The sequence below is a fragment of the Pocillopora damicornis genome, chromosome 14, assembly GCF_964200805.1.
Source record: "Pocillopora damicornis chromosome 14, jaPocDami1.2, whole genome shotgun sequence".
NCBI lineage: Eukaryota > Metazoa > Cnidaria > Anthozoa > Scleractinia > Pocilloporidae > Pocillopora > Pocillopora damicornis.
Window position 1 is genome coordinate 9,888,781 of NC_142683.1, and position 6,000 is coordinate 9,894,780.

A 6,000-nucleotide genomic window follows, 5' to 3' on the forward strand; every position below is an offset into this window, starting at 1 on the left:
AATCTGATTCTCAGCACCGTCCTGTCCTTGGGCGAAGCTTCAGAGGCCACTGATAGTTTGAGAAATAGACATTGATCGTCGTCCTTTCAGTTCGAGAAGAGAAATAAAGTGGGCTTTGTTCAAAAAAATTCTAAGGTGTGCTGATGTTCAAGCGCTCAGCTGGTCCCCTGACACTTATTTGCTAAACTCTGTAAATAAACAGGAAGTTTGAGGAGATCGTTTAACGGCAAAAATTACTAACCAGACGAACCCCATGAAATATTTATAAATTTAGTTATGTGTCGAATTTACCCATTCGTAAACCTTAACTATTACTTGTGTTTAACACATGTTATTGAAAGTCTTCACTCGCTATTCGCCTGTCAGAGCTTGCTTCCGAATTTAAATTTTACACTTATAGAACTATAAGGATTAATTATAATTCCTTGCGAAACAAATAATATAGGTAAATTTTTAAAGATTCAATAGATTGTTTTAAATGGTAATTTGTGTACTACATTTCCATGCGGAGCCCCCTTAAAAGATAAACTGCAAAGTCGGCAGACTCAACGTTCCGATAATTTCAGAAACCTTACGTGTCAGCAGGGAAACTTTACAATTTGAATATTATACGTAACCACGTCAGTGATGATTGATTTGTGACTTTCTTGTTACTCGGAACGGTATTGGCTTTTTACGTAAGTTGTTGTATACTGCTTCAGTACCAATTTTGTCTGCGGGGACAATAAATCATTAATTAATCCGCCTGACATGATAGCTGTAATCATTATAGTTCTCATATTTTTGTCCAGGGAAGATAGACTTCGAGTTATTAGGTTTAAACTGGTACATCGAAACGGAGTTTAAGAATAATGTGATGGTGTTGTTGGTTCTTCATGTCAAACTAATCATCAGTGAAGATTTAACTGCCCTCTGGATCAGATTTTTACTTTTGTCTCACGCTGGCAGCAGAAGAACTGAATATCTTTCTTCAATCAAAATTTTTCCCCTTAAAACGGGAAAAAGAGACAAAAAAAAAAAAACCGAAAAATTCGAACTAGTTTGATGAAAAAGAGTAAGTGAGTGCAACAATTCATTTTTATGCTGACAGCGGGGTGCTCTGGATCTGTCGCTTATTAACAGTTAAGACTTTCCAGTGTAAACAATCAGTGAGCTTTTCATAGTTTTTATGAAACTAGGTGTATGCCTCGTCGCATCTTTATCACGGGAAGAAAGGTAACTATTTCATCGAACGTATCAGGCATTTTAATGATGTTTATGAGGAATGCCCCTTTTTTATTACTTGCTAAGGAGAAGTTCATATTAATCGATACTTTCTGCTCGGACTAATGCATTTTTCAGAAAAATAAACAAAATATCGAGGGCCAGAAAATTCTCGTTGAGACTTATCACGGCAGGACACTTTGGTCAGAGACTGGGAGCAATCCTTCTAAGTTTCTTTGTATTAAACTCAGGTACAGAGTTGAATCCAGTACAGAGCTCGGTTGATTAAGAATTTACACAACAATCTGTATTTGGACGAAATGTAGATCAAAGTCTCCTTGGAAACTTTATTCAGTGAATCCCATCAGTTTTCGGCGCTGCAAAGCAAATTCATATGTAATTGCTCGAAATTTCAGATTTTTCAGTCATTTGAATAGATGTCACGTGAAAGCTCGAGGAAAAACCTACAGAATACTCCAATGATTTTATTTAAGTGCATGAATTAAAAGAATATATATTTGTTTAGACCTAATTCGAGGGTTGTAGACTCTCGTCATGAACCTTATTTTAGAACTCCAAGATATCAAAAGCGCACAGAATGCTATTCACTTTACAAATCCAAAGTAGTTACAAACATTTTTTTTTTTACTCCTTTCCCCATATGTCGCTTAGAGGCGCAAAGCCGACTCTTTCAAGCATCCTGTTTGGCTTTACTGACCCTTCGTTGGTCTCAGCGGGGTACGTATAAACATCGGCTGATGGATAGTTCCGAGTTCTGAATAGATGAATATTTTCCATCCTTTTGGTTTTTGCTTTTCTCACTTGTATTGACAAAACCGGTGTACTTGAGAAGCTCAAAATGCTAACTGCCTTAGCTCGCTGGCAGATGCTGATATTCTTCGCCATCTATTAGTTTTTCTACAGTAAAAATTATTGACTCTTACAGTAACCCACAACTGAAGCAGAGGTTGCAGTGGTAAAGCGGTAAAGCGAGACCATTAACGTTGAGAATAAAAACAGTTATATGTCATATTATTCGCGGCCTTCTACCGTCATCGAACTACATCCAGACAACAGACAACGGGATCCAATTCTGGTGGAGGACCTTAGACTTTTCTATGAAACTTTTGGTGGAAAAAGAAATTTGTCCCGATTTTCGAGGTGCCACTTTGCAGTGAATGAAGGTTGGCTTACAAACGCAAGAGACATTCTGAGGGCTTCTTTCACATATTCTGTCACATCCTCAGTGCGTTCGGAAACAACTTAAAAATACGGAAACTGGAAATTGTTGATTCGTTTTACGATTTCTGGGGAATTAAATCAGTGATTGCGAAACTAAGCAAAGAATACTGGTAATTTCAGCTTATATTGTTTCAAAATACAAAATGCAGTGGAAAGCTGTTTAGCATGAAATATAGCTATTTTCTTTTCCCTGCGAAAATATTTGAAAAAAAGCAATAATAGTCTAACGATATTTGCAGTAAAAATATAACCGTTGCAGAAAAAAAATTAAGGATGTCCTTTCCACAGGATGGAGTATTGATATCAAACCGGTGCGATCCACAGATAATCAACAATGAAACCCATAACATTTTTTTTTTAATCGGGCCAGTTGTGCTTCGTTATATAGTGTAACTGCTTCACTCGTCAAATATGAGTCATTTTAACTGCTATTTACTAGTAATACTTTTTGCAAAGAGGTTTTTGTGGTTGTTGTTTTTTCAGAGATCCTGGTGCTATGAAGACATTTTTGTGGTTATCACTTGTGGTTGAGATTTTCCAAATCTCCTTTACTGAGGCCATCGATCGATGCCATTCAGTGGAATACTCTGTTTCTGGAATGTTCCTCAAGGGCCACACGTTTAAAACAGCAAAGGTTGGGTTGCCAGAGGAATGCTATTTTAAATGTCACGATGAATTCACCTGTCAGAGCTACAATTATTTTATTAGTGAGAAAGTTTGCGAACTTAATAACCGAACAAGAGAAGCAAGACCAGAGGATTTTCTTCCAGACCGGAGTCGATTCTACATTAAACGTCTGAGTGACCGGGGTACGTTTGGATTCCACTTTCTTCTTTCTCCTCCGTTACTGAATATATTTGAATATAAAATGTGGGCACGTAGATAATTCTCTTAATTCAGGTGTAGCTCTTGATGGATGCGTGCTAATTGCTTTGGGCTTGTGTCCTCCTCCTCCTTCGTATGAGCTACAATGTAACGTGACGGAAACGTGAGGCATTTCGGACAAGCTTACGCTGTCGTAAGGGCAGCAGTTTAAGTTCTTGACCATCTAAATCACAATAGCGACGTTTCATTGCTGTTCATCTTATTACGCTGTTGTTTTAAATGGATGATGTCGAAAAAATAAGAACATAGTTATCGTATGAAAAAATAACTAACACCAGGGTAAAAATAAATTTGTTTTTAGTCAAAAAGTATATTTTCAGACGTGAGCTGTTGGGTATCAGTTTTAATTCGTTGGAGAAAAAAGCTTCTGCTTCGACCAAAAAAAAATTTCAACCAAGGAACGCATTCTGATAAAAATATTGTTATCGTTGTTGCGTGATATGATGTGACGATAACAAGTGTATGCTGAAAGCTAAGCCGGAGCGTATAGAAGTAAGATTTAAGATTTTATGGCGATTAGCAGTAAGTTGGGTTTGTGTCGAGTTTACGTTTCTGATAAATGTCACTCCTTTGCTTGAAGTTCCTCTTGGATCTAGTCAAGAGCTTCCGGCTGAGTCGTGCAGTGAGATCAAAGCCAGTGAAGGAAAGGATATGGCTGATGGAGATTTCTGGATATACTCAGATGGAACTGATCACGTGATCAAAGCTCGCTGTAAAGGCAAGAATTCTAGAGCAACAGACTTAAAAGAGAAAAAGAAGAGCATTGTCTCTTAGAGAGACAGACAGATACCCAGTCACACGAACAGTCAGCCAAACAGACAAATAGACGGACAGACAGACAGTTAGTCATTCAGTCAGTGCGACAGACAGAGACACACCGTCAGACAGACAAATACACTGACAGCCAGAGGGACAGACATACAGTCGGACTGACAGCTAGGCAAACGGACAGACAGACTTATAGCCAGGCAGACAGACAGTCAGTCAGACAGAAATATACACAGAGAGCCAGACGGACAGACAGACTACCGGACGGTCATACGGACAAACAGAGAGCCATACAGTCAGGAAGACAGTCAGAAAGACAGACAGAAATTCAGACAGACAGTCAGTCAGTCAGTCAGTCAGACAGACAAAAATACACACAGTCCGACTGACAGTCATACAGACAGACATAGTTAGATAGACAGAGAGATAGTTAGACAGACAGACAGATTATCACTGATGATGATGTTAGGCCATTTTTTCTCAAAAAATCCCAGGAAACTGGCAGAAGATGAATACAGATCCAGTGTGCTTTGGAGCACGAGATAACCAACATGGTACATTTCACGTCCCAAAGAGTGGCCAGATTAAAGCAATGAAGCTGATCCACAGATCGGGTTCCATACGCTGTAACCGAGTTGACGAGCCATCTTACTGGGGCTGCAGATATTCACTCTACGGCAACAATTACTTTATGACAATTATTACAAATGGAAATAAAAAATCATTATTTCCACCTTTGGAAAATTTGATGGCCTTTAAATCTGGAAGCAATCACCAGTGTGGCAGCAAAAAACACTTTTACAATCCGTTCGGAGTTGGTCATAAATCGAAGGAGCTTGAATTTAGTCACCTAGTTGATCCCCTTATCTGTTTCACGCAAGGAAGAGCTCCAAATATGGTATGGACAGGATTGGATGGATTGTTCAGAGGGCGAAAATACAGGCCAAACTTGTGTTGATGTGTTCGCCTGGTATGTGTGAGCCTCGTCTGACCCAGATCTTGTATGGCCAAGCAGTACAACATGTCAATCACACAATTAGGATCTAGGCACATGATATAGGTGAACCCGTACTATTCTTTGGCTTTTCCAACACATTTAATTTTGTTATAATAAATGGTTAACTGGACGGAGGCTTACAGTTTTTAAAGGAAAAATATCAATGAAATGAGTGAAATATTTTGCTGCGATGTAGAGTAAATAATGGCCGTTCAATTTTTCTTTCACGCCCATCCTACGAGCTAATTAGCTCACATTTCTCTTTTTGTGCAAATGAATGTAACGGTGTACCCTGATATTAGTTTCACGAATATCCGTTCGGTGAATGGACTATGATCGAAGGGCAATAAGATTTGTTCTTCCATGGTTGAGACATCACACAACATGAGCTTTGTTTTCGTTTAAAGTTGGATATGTTCAAGCCAAAACTATAACTGAACGTTTGAGCGAGATCTACAGAGCACTTAGGACCTGTTCCTCGGTAAACAGTCTCTCACACGCCTCTCAGAAGAGCATTTGATGCTTTCTTGTTTGTTTGTTTTCTTGCTTTACTTGTTTCAGTTGTATATACTGAGCATTAGAACAAGTAGAATAGGACCCTGAACTTAATTTCTAATTATGGCATCTTAATTTAGAGCTTAGATGTACATAAAGGTTTTTCTACATAGTGTTCTTTTTCATCGAACAAATTACAGATTTTTATCAAGATTAACATATTTGTACTTTGTAGTGTAAATAAATTATGCCGCGCAATGGCCTTTGAATTAACTTTGGGGCTGAGGGAAGCTAAACATTCGTTATTCATTATTCCCTGGACATTATTTCCAAATTATTCATTGTCCCTCACGTTTTGCACCACAGGAACGCTGTTCAAAAGAAAACTGGTCACTCGAAACTGAAACTGA

At 38.4% G+C, this 6,000-nt stretch overlaps 1 non-coding gene across 1 annotated transcript; it reads left to right on the top strand.

Annotated features, from left to right (window-relative positions):
- Positions 1–1,030: 1,030 nt before the first annotated feature.
- On the top strand, positions 1,031–5,221 carry LOC113668854 (uncharacterized). The gene is made up of 4 exons (XR_016182871.1): positions 1,031–1,215; positions 2,929–3,254; positions 3,911–4,048; positions 4,593–5,221. It is a non-coding gene; the product is annotated as an uncharacterized LOC113668854 (transcript).
- The last annotated feature ends 779 nt before the right edge of the window (positions 5,222–6,000 follow it).